At 44.3% G+C, this 14111-nt stretch overlaps 1 pseudogene; it reads right to left on the bottom strand.

The window, feature by feature from the left end:
* Positions 1-13065: 13065 nt before the first annotated feature.
* On the bottom strand, positions 13066-13900 carry LOC135379156 (uncharacterized; annotated as a pseudogene).
* Between the last annotated feature and the right edge of the window lie 211 nt (positions 13901-14111).

The raw sequence follows: 14111 nt of genomic DNA, 5'->3' as shown, positions 1-14111 counted from the left end.
CACATATGCAAATAGTCATGGAATGGAATGTCTTAATGACCATCGATAGTCATAAGACACCGCATGACACTGTTTGCAGCAGCGGAACTCCCATAAAATTGATTCGTGGCGCATATCGTGAAAATAGTCATGGAATGTCATAATGACTGTCGGTGGTCATAAAACACTGTATGACACTGTTTGAAGCAGCAATAGTCCCATAAAATTGATTCATGGTGCATATCATGAAAATCATCATGAAGTGTCATAATGCCAAAAAGCAGTCATAAAACACCGCATGACACTGCAAAATCCAAGGGTTGTTGAACCAGTCATGATACATTGGTGAAATCATGAGTCTCAGTCATGGCATGACTGAATACACACTGAATACATTTACACGTGTTACTTGGATTAAATTGGGTAGCGCTTGGATTAAATTGAGTGACCATTGGATTAAAATGAGCGGGAAAACCTGTAGTATTGCAAACCGACCATGCAGGGTTTACTCATCAATTCGGTAGAAATGTTCTAGTAATCCTAATAGAATAAAAATCTGACGTAGAGACAGGTTTAGAGTCATCATCCGAGATGTCCTGGAACAAGCAACACAAAGGCCGACAGGAAATGTCGAACTGTAAACTTTTTATCATATTATTAGAGGCTGAAATCACCTGTCATAAGTTTCTGCGCAACGCAGAATGAAGAACTCGTTCGATTGTGAATCATTTTTGAGCGTTGGAATCGTTTTGATCAGGCAAACGGAAAGATTCCCTGACATCGCATTTGTGAGATTCCCTCAGGATAACTGTGTACAAATAAACGGTTCTAACATGAACCGGCGCACCGTAGCAAATCAGTGGTATTTTCAGACATGTCCCGTTCAAACAGCTCGCCTACGCTGAACTAATTGTGTGTTTCCAGTGGCCTGTACGCTTGCACAATATGAGCAGTGAACTGGCTGAGCGAACATACTAGATAAACTACTACGCAATTGTGATCGGCGGCATGTTTTGCGACATATCGACAACTGGACAGATGTCCAGTTGTCGATATGTAGCGCAAAGATATCGTCATGTTGTACACTGTTCACAAACAACTTAGTCGTGTAGCGATACTTGTTTGATTCCTTCATAGCTCTAAATTATTTGGGTATTGTGGAAGGAGAGAGTCAAGAGCGGTGTTGCAGTGCAACGCAACCGATGTCCCACTTGTTCAGTGTGGTTTGTCCACAGCAACTCCGCGCAGATGGCGTCTCTTTTTTGTGAGCAGTAAAGTGGTCTACACACTTTGAACGAACGAAGAGATCACTGCTTTCCGTGCGCCTTTGTGCTGCTCTCGGGTAGTATATCAAAGCTTCAGGCGCGCTTTTTTTTTTAACCGGAGGGGGGGGGGAGGAGAAAAAGAACTAAGAGAAGGTACATAATCATGGCTAAGAGAATCGTAGACCCCCTTCCTCCTCTCTCCGCCATTGAGAGTTTTGCTATAGTCTCTGCAGATAAAAGGGTCACCAATTAATTTCAATTAACGAATTCATTAACTAACGAGGAAAAAAAAACCAGACTGAATACCTCAGGATCTTTACTAACATTACGCACTCAGTCTCGTTGAACTGCACTTGACCATTATACGCAACTGCACGACCATGAGTCGTCGTATCAACCGAACGACATCATGCTACGTTACGTCATCCCCCCGTGAACGCGGGGAACTCGCCCACCGCTTTAACGACTTTCGCGACCCTCTCGTTTACACTCTGCTCCGAAAGGCGGCAATGCCGGCACCGCTGGCAGTACCTTCCTCCACTTCAACAACCGGTCCGTTTCATTCTCCGAACCGTACTCAAGCCCCACACCTGTAGTATGCGTACTGTCATTGTGATAAATCACGCTAGCAATTGCAAAACGCTTATTTATTTCGTTTTATACAGCAGCCTGAAAAGCGATGCCCGCTGCGAGTATCGCACTGCATGCATCTACACACGTCGCAACACAGTCGACACACTTAAGGGTGGTTCCATAAGTTTCCGGCCCGACTAACTTTTAATAGTCATAGAGACGAAACAAGTGTATAACTTTTCGACATAGTCACCCTTAACTTCGATGCACTTTTGACACCTTTCAACCAGCGTTCTTATACCCTTGAAAAAAATAGTCCGAAGTCTTGTCCGCAAAATGCTCGAAAACTGCCTCTTGCACCTCACTATCGTTTTGAAATCTCCGTCCTCTGAGATCCCTCTTCAAGTTTGAGAACAGGAAGTGGTCACTCGGTGCAAAGTCTGGACTGCACGGTGGGTGGTGGATTTCTTCGAAGCCGCACTCCTTCAGTGCAGGCTTGATAACAGTAGCCGTGTGGACAGGGGCATTGTCCTGGAGCAACCTTACACCTCGACTCAACCTGCCGCGCCTCTTTTCCTTGATGGCGTCTCGCAGTCGGTGCAGGAGTGAAGCATAATAAGTCGCATTCACTGTGGTGTTCCTATCTTTGAAGTCGATGAGGAGGATCCCGTGACAATCCCAAAATATTGTTGCCATGATATATATATATATATTGTTTGTGGATTGTGTGACCTTGGCTTTTCTTGGGGGTGCTTCTCCTGGTTTGCGCCATTCCATCGACTCCTTTTTCGAAAGGGGATCATAGTAGAGCACCATAGTCTCATCCTCTGTGACAATTGACTTCAATATTTCTTCCTCGTTCTCTTGACAGAGCTCCAAAAACTCTTTGGCACAGACGACGCGTTGTTGCTTTTGAACTGACGAGAGAAGTCGTGGCATCTATCTCGCACTGACCTTTTTCATGTGAAGGCCCTCGCCGATGATGCGAAAAACGGTTGTTTTAAAAAGCCCCAGCCTTTTTGAGATTTCCTTCACCTCCAGACGCCTGTCGCTCCTCCTCGACTACAGACAAATTTTCTTGTGTCACCACTTCCACTGGATGACCATCGCGTGGATCATCTTCAATGGACTCTCGCCCCAGTCGAAACTGCTTAGCCAATTCTTTTACCGTTGTGTACAACAGAGAGGCTTCCCTGTACATGTTGTCCAGCCGCGCTTTAATTTCTTTAGGCGAAAGTCCCTCTTTTGTCAAGGATTTTATCACAGCGCGGTACTCGATTTTTTTTTCATTTTCACTGAAGAGTGCACACTGCCTGTTTGAAATGCCACTCTCCAACCGACAAAAGCATAGAGAGGGTTGAGGGCGGTGCTCCGGCCCTCCAACAGATGGCGCCACGCGTCCTTAATCGCATTTTCAGATTCGCGCGCATTTTCTACCTCGGGCCGGAAACTTATGAAACCACCCTTACTTCCTCGTCTCATCTCAGCAGCTGCTATGATGTGCGGAAGTCGGCGTACTTCTCGAGGTCTTTTCACTTGGTATATTGCAGTGCGAACGCGAAGCAGGCGACCTCGGAGACAATCGTCACCGCTGCGCTGCCGTTTGTGTGCCTGAGTGACGCCATAATAGTGTTGCGATCGCTGGGGCTTCTTTGGCCGCACAGGGAGTGTCAATCTTTAAAACTCGTTTATTAAATATCTAAGATGTTTCCGGCAGATAAACTTTGCCAAGCTAGCTGTGAACCGGAGACGAACGTCAACGTTCCTGTGTCATAAACGCGTTTTTTGCATGGAATGGTCCCTTTAAAGGAAGTCTCGGAGAACATGAGGCATTTTATACTGATGGGTCGAAAACAAACACTGGTTTCTTGTGTACTATGCTAACACAAGCCTGTACACAGTCACATCGTCTAACAAACACCCTATCCATCTTCAGTGTTGAAATATAAAGGATAATCATTGCACTTTATTACATACTACAACACCACATAAAGTCGTCAATCGCTACAGCGATTTCCTACGCTGCACACCAGCACATGCAACTTGAGAAAACCGAACAGTCTTCTTGCCTTGACGGCATAATGCCTAACCAGTATAATGATTAGGAAAGCTCGTAGATTTTCCTCTTGGTGAGTGCAAAGCCATGTCCTGGTAACACAGTTGCAGTCACCGCTGCTCCAGCTTCACTTTTTACGGGTATAACATCTTTTGATGTTACTATTGAAGGCCCCCTTGAGATAGTCGCCTTGAGGAGGACACGCAATTCGAAATGGCAACTGCTTCGGAACATGAAAAATAAGTCCTTCGGCTGGTTAAAAGTAGGTAATACGTCAATACGAAATTGTCAAAATCGTATGCACGAAGCTTTTTTTATAACGTTTGAGGGTTGAAGATAGACCAGAAGCCAGGGGACATCATGAGGAAAACTTACACACACTGGCTTAAAGGGACCATCGCATCCATCCCGGTCGATTCCGAAACTTTAGTACCACGATATTTCTCAAATACAATATATATAAATACAAAATACATTGTTGAAAGGGGTGTTCAAATACTCTTCATAAATACTTTTCGATATGAGTATTTAAATACCGTAACTACCATAAATACTGTGAGGAAGCTGTCGCCTGGATTTGCAGAAATAACGATGATCGTAACAAATCAGCAAGGGAAAATAGCATTATTTGTTAGATTGTCATGGGAATTTTAATACTAGAAGTTTTTTGAAGACTTCATCACTTAGGCGTCTTGTATTCGGCCGTATAATCAGATTCGCAAAGGAGAACAGCATCTCCACAGGTGCTGATGAACAAAAGCTTGCATTAAATTTGATGAAGATGCTTCGTACAACAAGGTAATGAGTCGCGACCATTCTCTCCAACAACAGCGAAAAGCTCGCCATCTAAAATCGTTTTTCGCCTGCATGCTAGCTCAAACACTGCGCCCTAAACTCGCCCTTCTTCCCAAAAGGTAAAATCCACGGCATATTTAAGACATGAGTCAGTATATTTTTAGGAGTATATATTGTTATTAAAGGGACTATCGCATCCGGGAACGTATGTATGATACAGATAGGGTAATGTTCCCCACCGCTTCAGAGTCAACTTTGCCAAATTTCTCTTCCGAAAACAGCTTACATATTAAAAAAACGCCGCATTCCATCTGCAGCCAACAGGATGATGACGTTAGCCAGGCGCACGAATTGGAGCGCTGCGCAGGCGATTGTCTCCGAGATAGTCTGCTTGGCGTTCGCATCGCACTATATTAAGTGAGAAGTGCTCGGTAGATACGCTGACTTTCGCTTACCCGTGTGAGTCCTGACGTAACCATGTTACGTGAAACACGGCGTTACGCTCCTGGCTGTACGAACACGTTCAACGTTAACCAGAAACAACATTCAGCGAGCCGGTAACAGAGAAGACACCGTCCCCTAGCATTCCGCCTCGCCCGCCCGCCTGTCCGTCGGTTGCCAAGGCTACCAAGGTCCCTCCGGCCGCTCCGTGATTGGTATTCTCCATGTCAAAGGGCGTGCAGTGATTGGCCTCGTCCGTGTGACGTTTCTAGAGAGGGAATCCAGGAATGCGGCGTCTGCTCTTGCCAAGTTTTATATGAAACTACACAAGAACAACGCTGCCAATTCGCGTCGGGTTTTCGGCGTTATTATCAATGATGAACGCGGAGTAAAAAAGCACTAGAGTTTCGAAATCGACCGGGTCGGTTGCGATAGTCCCTTTAAGGGGTAACACGGAACACCTCTCACGCGAAACCTAAATTCTGAACGCGCTTGCGTCTCAATACAATCATAAACGTATGATAACTTGCCCAACACACAAGGTGCTGCCGCCAAGTTTATATGTACGGTGTACGGCATATAGCGCGAGAGTTTCACACTTTTACATGCCACCTTACGGTTCAGAGCACAGCCCATTTCTGAGTATTTAGTTTCATAACTGTTAGCTCTACATGCACAGAGAACCCTCGACAATAGACAAACATGTACGCACGAAGAATTAACCACAAGGGCCACTCATATCGTACACAGCTGAGCTACAACAGGCGCTCTTCTGGATACGGCAGGTGGCGCCCCTGGCGGGCGCTCCGCGCGTAAATACGGCACTTCCGCTCCTCGAGACGCGGACGGAAGTCCCATAGGCGAACGGGCGAGTGTTATGGTCGTACCATACCAGGTTAAGGGGGCCCGGAGTGTATATGGGTTAGTGTCATTCCTCACAAGTGCAACTAGATTGCAGAAATGGGCATTGTTCTGAAGTTAGTAGCGTCTATATGTCATAATCAAACGATACTCATATATATCGGGTATTTTAGTGAGGGATAGGCCAAGAAAAAATTCTTTTGTGCTTTCGACATTTACGACCGCACGAACTGCCCTTTTCTGTAAAAGAAACAACGCACGTATGTTCCTTTAACTTGACGTACCCCATACTAGATGGCAATATTGAATATGAGACAAGGACAATGAATTATATAATGTTAGTTTAACCTGCATAGGTAGATAATAATACCTATAAAAGATTCCGACCACTGCGGAAATTTTAGATTGTACGTGTTGGTAGTGGTACTCAAAAGACATACTGTCGGAAAAATATACGTCTAACAGTTTGAAGTTACTCATGATTCTCTATACACTTGGAGCTAATAGTAAGTCGCGCGTCACATTCTACCCGTTTGTTAGTGGGTCCGGAATATCATAGCTTTTGTCTTATTGGTGTTTATTGTGAATTTATTTTTGGAGGCCCACGACTGGAGGTGTTCAAGAATGACCTTGCCCTTTTGTATTAATCCATTTGCTTTATACCCTGATAGGAGAATACTCACATCGTCAGCATAAATAACGAAAGGCGCTACACTATCGATATTAACAATATCGTTAAGGCATATAAATTAAATAAAAGGGGGCCTAAGATGCTACCCTGAGGCACACCAACAGTTACCCTTTGGAGGTCCGAAATTGCACAGTCAATTTGCACTTTTCGATTGCTTAGACATGTTCGAAAAAGTTCAAGTGCATTTCCTCTCACGCCGTATTAATATAAGTCTTCTTTAGTAATATATCATGGTCAATACGGTCAAATGCCTTCGCGAAATCAATAAACATTCCCAGCACGATGCGTTTTCTCTCAAAATTACCTAAAATGGTTTCTTTTAGATTCAGTATGGCTAACTCGGATGACATATATTTCTTAAAGGCATGCTGGGCGTCAGGTAGCAACTAATGTTTGTCCAAAAACCCATTAGCCATTTATGAATTATCTTCTCAAAACCTTTTGAGAAAATGGGAAGTATAGGGACCGGTCTGTAATTGGTCATATTATCCTTCTCTCCGCCTTTGTATATTAGGGACACTCTCGCAATTTGCATGCTTTCAGGAAATACACCTGTTACTAATATCATGTTAAAGGAATGTGTAAGATATGGAGCTAAAATATCAATGACGTACTTTAGCGGTTTCACTTGGAGCCCATCAAAATCTATACTCTTACTGTTATTAACAGAAGTAAAAACAGAGATGACCTCCGTGGATGTAGTGGGTTCCAGAAATAAGGATTCCCTTATATTGGAGTGTAAAGTAATTTCCGAGGATGGAACTTGTGACTCTGTCAAATTAACGAAAAACGAATTAAATGCGTCAGCTGGCGACTTGCCAGACACCACTTTGCCGTCAACGTACATGCAACATATTGACTGCTTTTCCTTGGTTCTACCGGTGATGCGTTTGATGTTTTTCCATATCATGTTAGGTTTGTTTAACAATAACTTATTAAAATTTATTTGATGATTCCTGCTTCCTGCTTCTTCAGCAAAATGCGAGGAACAAACGTGTCGAACGTACAATTATTCTGCCACGAGAAGAAGCCTGACGGCGATTGCTGCGTTGAACTTTCGTTTGGCGTCCCTGCCCTTGGCCTCGTGAAATGTCATTTCTGGGTTCGCCCCAGACGATTTTTGCCCTCAGGAACACCACGACGCGTTCCCGAACTCAACGACATCTTGCAATTTCACCACCGAGCGAAATTCACAGCACTTTCGAAGAAATATGTTGTTTCATACACATAGCCATGCACGACACCATCTCCAAAGCAGACGATGTCTCCGAGAGAAAATAGGGGAACGGCGCCGGCGGCGAGCTGCGCTCGCATTGGTCCTCTTGGCTCTTACGGCACAATGATGTCATCAGAGGTTTCGCTGATCGAAAAAGCTCGCTTATTTGAAACCGAAACATTTCCCAGCAGTAAAAATCGGTCAAATCGATTGTCGAATGATGCCAAGCACTCGCCCCCCCCCCATAACCATTTCCTACCCAAGTCTTCGGATGCGATAGTCCCTTTATCTTAAATAAAATGTTATATGTAATGCGTTTCGAGGCCTATTCGGGCACCATCATCAAAATGAAACAAGAACAGTACGCCATCCGAGTTCTACTTATAGCTTAGTCATGACCTTGTAGCAACCAGGTGGTGGCCCTTTGTGACTGTTACATCCGTTATCATCACGGTGAATGTGCCAAGATTCCAAAAAATTTTTTACTCCCCCATCTATGCTCGCGTGGCACGGAACTTTGCATTGTGAAAATGAAAAGAATGGCCTGTTTTTAGCACGTGCTCGACAAGTTCTGTGCGGTGATTCACTGCCGGTGGTTTTGATATCTGTTGCTGATGTTCTTTCACTCTTGTGGCTTTCTTTCGTCCAGTTTCTCCCAAGTAGCAGACACTGCATTGTTCACATTCCAACCATAGGTTATATGTATCAAAGCCACAGATATCAATAGATATCAACACCACCGTCAGTGAATCACAGCACAGAACTTCTCGTGCATACAGGTTGGAATGCGAACAATGCAGTGCATGCTACGTGGGACGAACTGGCTGGGTACAAAAAGTAGCCATCACTGCTGAGCGAGAGGAGCTAGCGCAGCGTTGCAGCCGAGCTATCGCTGTACCCGGAACAAGGACATACCACAGCTTTATACCCGTGAGCGAGTTCGAAGTGTTGGCCGCACAGACATCTTTTGGCTACGGCACGAAGCGATTTCGTGTCCTCAAGGAATAGTTGGACAGCCACTGTACGCGTTAGAAAACGCTGGATAAGTCTTTACCGGTGCTGCACCTGCAGTGTACCTGCTGCAAAGTGACTCTGACTAAAGTTTTCTCTTGTATGCAGAAGAACACACTCGGTATTTTTGTATATGTTGTACAAGAAAGCTGGATCTAGAAAACTGCATTGGTTCCACACATTTCTTCTGACCTCTTCATTGCGTATTTTACGCTTGATTGTAGCGAATTTTGCAAAAAGCGCATACTTTCCCTATCTTACCGGCAAGAAAAACGAAAGTTTCGTGTCTTGCGATTTTTCCCGTTGAAGTATTCGAAGAGACCTTTGAACAAAAAAATATTCATCAAAATTTAGTGATTTGATTTTTAAAAAAAATCTCGAAATAGGAGGAAAATTGCGAAACTTCAGGACTGTGTACACCAGTACCTATTAGCGTGACAACCGGGATTTGGACACTGTGTAGACCATGACATCCTCTATATGCAAAAGAAACGGCGCACTTCTAGCTGCTTTCTCTGAGCCGCGGCTACCGTTCACGCGAGGCACGGTTTTCGCCAGCGCTGCGACCTTCGCGTGTGTCTAGCACTCGCCACATTGAGATCTGGGAAGTAACGTTTCGTGGGAGGGGGGGGGGGGTATGTCGAATCGCACTATTATGAACTGCCAAAAAATATTCGTAAGATTCCGTGATCGTTTTATGAGGGCCGAGCAGGTCCGTTGGATCGTTTCCCGTGGAATCGCGCAGTTGTATCCACTGCCATGAGGGTGTGACACCAAATTATGAAAAGGACAAATACACTAATACAAACATAACACAAATGCTGACCGTGTGGGGAACATCAGGGGATTCAACCACCTCAGGAAAAAGAGGTGCAGGGATACGGGAAGAGATGTACGGGAGCTGCAGGGATGCAGGCGCCATTCCAAGTAGTAGTCAAGTAGTACTGTCATGTCTCACTTCCATGAAATACACCAGAGTGAAGTACATACATCCAGTGAAGTCGAGGGGGAAGCTTGCCTGCATTTTCTCGACAGGTATTCAATATTGGAGGGATATTCTATCTTTATCTCTCTTCTATCTATCTCTGTATTCCACCTGGTGATATTCTATAGGCTCCGTGCGCGACCTATTGGGGGCGTTATAACTTTACCGGTGGCGCCCTCTGCGACGACGACTGTGTTCGTTCGGGGGAGCGTCTAGCACCGTCTCGCAATGGATCGTGCGGAAAATCACATTATAAAACATGCGGGATTTGACAGCATCGACGCGAGGGGCCATTTCAGACTGAAGACGGAAAAGAAAGGCGAATTGGGGTTCTGCAGAAGCAACCATGTCCAGAAAGTCCGTGAGGAGGAGACGGCGACGTCGTGCTCGGTCATCGCAAAGTGCGTGTGACAAACAAGCGTGCGGAAAAAGCCGTACGATGTGAAAATACAGGTGATCAAATAAATTTCTCATATTCTAGAAACTCCTTCGTGTCAATTTTATCCTAGTCGATAATGTGCTGCTAGCTTCACGTCCAAGCGATGAGATTCAAGTGATGAGTTGTTATCTGCTCCAATGAGCGTTCCCGCGATATTTTCTGAACTGGGGGCTTCTAGGAAGGACAAAGCGTGCAACCCCCCTCTCGTCCTGAAGACTGACGCTGCGCCGATGTTCAGAAGTTCATATTATGATACTTGAAAATAACCATGCCAACCTAGCTGTGACAGCACAGCGCGCAATTTTCACAAGTGACGTTGGCCCATGCGCCCACCTTGTTAACCTTGTTTTCTGTCTCTGAAGTTGTCCATTTGCTAATAAACACCTAGCTGCGTTTGGGACTTTGTGTGTGTTTGTTTCTCGTCGCTCCCCTCGTCTCAGGTTTTCATCATGTCTAATAAATAGTCACCAGCTCACTTACCTCAATGCAATTCTATCGATATTGCGGTGATGATGTTGTCGACTTTGAAACTTTCAGCTTACCCAAGAGCGATACATCGAGACCGCGTACTGCACCTGTAAAGCTGGAGTGCGTGAGTCCTGCAAGCACGTCGCAGCAGTTGTTGCTAACATCAACACAGAGCAGTCGCTAACAAAGACGTCATGCCCGAACGGTTGGAAAGCACCGTCAGGAGGACAAGCCAAGCTGTACACGAAAGGGGTGTTGTTCGCAGAGATGTCCCCTCCAAAGACAGATCTCCAGATAGTGTGACATTCCTCAAGAGGTCGCTACACTGAATTGTTCTTTGGGAGCAGCGATGAGGGCGGAAAAATCCCTCACTGACAACTTGACATCCTTAAAACGCGTACTGCCTCGAATTCGAACACCGTCACCTGATTTCGGCGCAGCACAGTGCCATTTGGGTACAATTAGTGACTTTTCTCTCATTATGATGGACGAAGAGGAACGCGACACTGTGGCTGTGCAAACAATGCAACAAAGCGCGTGTCCTGAGTGGCATTCGGTAAAGAAATTTAGATTGTCAGTAAGTTCTCAAGCACAGCGCATAAGAATGCGTCAGAAAGATTTCGAACACCTGGCAAAAACTCTTGCACAGAAGAAATGTTTTTTCAGTAGGGCATGTGCATATGGCATCAGACAGGAAACAACAGCACGGAAAGAGTACGAGGACCTATACAACTGCACTATTATCCGCGTGGGTGCAGTTGTCTGTAAGGTCCAGCCATGGCTCTGCTGTTGCCCAGATGGTATAATAGAAGACGACACAGGCATTTGCCTTCTGGAGATCAAAGCTCCACTCCGCTGCTGTGATAAACCAGTCACTAATAGTAATGGCACTACTATTAATGTAGATTACTTAGAAATGAGGGATCGTAAGCTTGAACTAAAAGAAAGCCATGTTTATTATACTCAGGTGCAATTATGCATGTACGTCCTGAATGCTCCTTTATGTCACCTCTTCGTTTACTCTCCACTTAAGTCCGAAACTGTGATTGTGCAAAAGAACAACGAGTTTCTACGAGAGTTAATCCCCAAAATGGAGTGGTTCTACTTCAACTATTTCATGAGAGAGATAGACATCTGAGGAGCGCTTATTATACCCACAGTTCTTCGTTTCTGTAGCAAACTTTGTAGGACGGCAGATGCAAGAATTGCTTTCCCATGCAAAGTATTTCAAATGTGCAGTAATGACTTCTTCAACGTAGACTTATGCTATATTTGTCGGGACCGGTTACATGTGCAGTGCTATATATGAGTAGTGCATCACTGTGATATATTTATGAATAAGACAGGACACGTAGGCTTGTAGAACTGCGGTTCTATTTACATAACAATGTGGTTTCATATTTTACATCACATCTATACACTGTATTATATATTTTACAGTACAAAAATTTCAAAGGGTTAGCACGAAGCTCACATGATATTTTTCAACGTATGCGAGACATACTGGATGAGTAAGAAACAACTGTGAAAGAAACGACATTCAGGAGAAGTAACTATAACTTATGGCTAGGATTTCCAGTTGTCAGCTGATATAATTCCCGAAAGTCTCAGAAAAAGGGCTGATTTTACCGACACATAGAACATGTTGCACATTTGAGCAAGTCTATTAACTGAGAACAGGATTGCCTTCTGCAACTGGAACTTCTAAACCGTCCTGTGTACATCCTCAAATGTCCCATTTCGATATCTCACCACTTCTGGTTTATAACTGTGACGCTGCCTCTAATGCAAGTTATTGAATGTGATGCTCCTCAGAAGGACTCGTACAGATCGGACGATTCCGAAACTTAGCAAGGATCATATCCACCAGAGGTATACTGATAAATTTTTATTAACACAATTAGTTTATTTAATTACAATTACGTTATTGGTTGAGTAAATACATAGTAAGCCATTTTCTGCAACGGGCACCTTATGAATGGGTCGGGGCTGGGGGTATGAAACCGTCCCTTTAAAGGTTATGTTCGTATTGTCCCACTTTTCATGTTTTTTGGTTTGTTTTTTTGTATCGTCCATTCCCCTGGAAAATTATAAAATTCTTGAACATATCACGCAAATTTGCTGAGCTTACTGAAGGCAGTTATCTGCGGTAATTCGTTTTCATCTAAAGAATTAAAAATTTATCGGCGGAGGGCTTTCAATAAATACCGAGAACTGGAAACCCTATTTATGACCCATAGAAAAACAGAAGTGCCAGAGATCTGACCTCTAGAAAAGTATAAATGTTAGGTGTTTAAAATGGGGTTTTGTAAGTTAACAAGAACGCAGGACATGCGTACAATTTTGTCAACATGAAGCCTCAGCTCTGGTGTTAAGCGGTCCCTCAAGATAGAAAACATTTTAATTCGTTGTATGCACCGCTCAACGTGGATGCGGTGAGATGCTATTCTATAGGTCCTCTCTACCTGAGCTGCTGTAAACTGCTACCCCATTCTTCCGAAAGGAGGCATTCCAAGGGTGACACGTTTTTCTAGGAGACTCGAATGAATATGTGGGAAGCCCTTGTCCGCTATGACTATGTCACCTGGTTCAAGAAGGTTCAGAATACCACAGTTTCCAGCTATGTAGGTATCACTAGCCCTTCCACCATGCCGAAGATACAAATGACACTAGCCCACTTGGACTAATACCAACCAGAAATTTCATAGTGAAGTCATGTTCGTAATTACTGCAGGTGTTTACCTGGTCTGAAACTGTTGTGGGCTGTTCAGTGGGCACCTCAGTGCAGTCAATAATGACCCTGCAATTAGGATAGGTAGCACGGAATGTTCCTGGCATTGTTTCTTGAACGACATCCCTTGAGACCCACCTCATCCATCCCCATGTCTTAGAAGATAATGAGTCCAGTACATATAGTAAAACGTACGTGATGCTGTCGTTCTGCGCACACTGAAAAGCACTCGAAGTGCAGAAAAGGCCAAGCCATGTTTTAGCTTCATCAGAAACAGAAGCAGCTGGTCTCCCATGCTGAGGTCCATGCACCGGGCATCTCTGGTCTGAAAATAATTGTGGCACTGAATATAACATTTGGAAACACCCTGAAACAGAGGTATATTTGAAGTTGCAGCCACAGCATGAAACAGTAAATGTTAAGATAGCATTGGAGTAGAAAAAAAAAAGTTACTGAATTATGGAGATGAACACGTAGATCCAAGCATGGGGCTTGCACAGAATCAACTATCTCGTGGACATGAAAAAGAAAGAAAAAAAAATGAGACTCTGCCGTGCACCAGTCACTGCTGACAATGAAATCATGGTTCCAAGTTCCAAT

The sequence above is a fragment of the Ornithodoros turicata genome, chromosome 1 (assembly GCF_037126465.1).
Source record: "Ornithodoros turicata isolate Travis chromosome 1, ASM3712646v1, whole genome shotgun sequence".
In the NCBI taxonomy this organism is placed as follows: domain Eukaryota; kingdom Metazoa; phylum Arthropoda; class Arachnida; order Ixodida; family Argasidae; genus Ornithodoros; species Ornithodoros turicata.
Note: the sequence above shows the minus strand (reverse complement) of the source record. Positions and strands in the feature narration are given on the sequence as shown.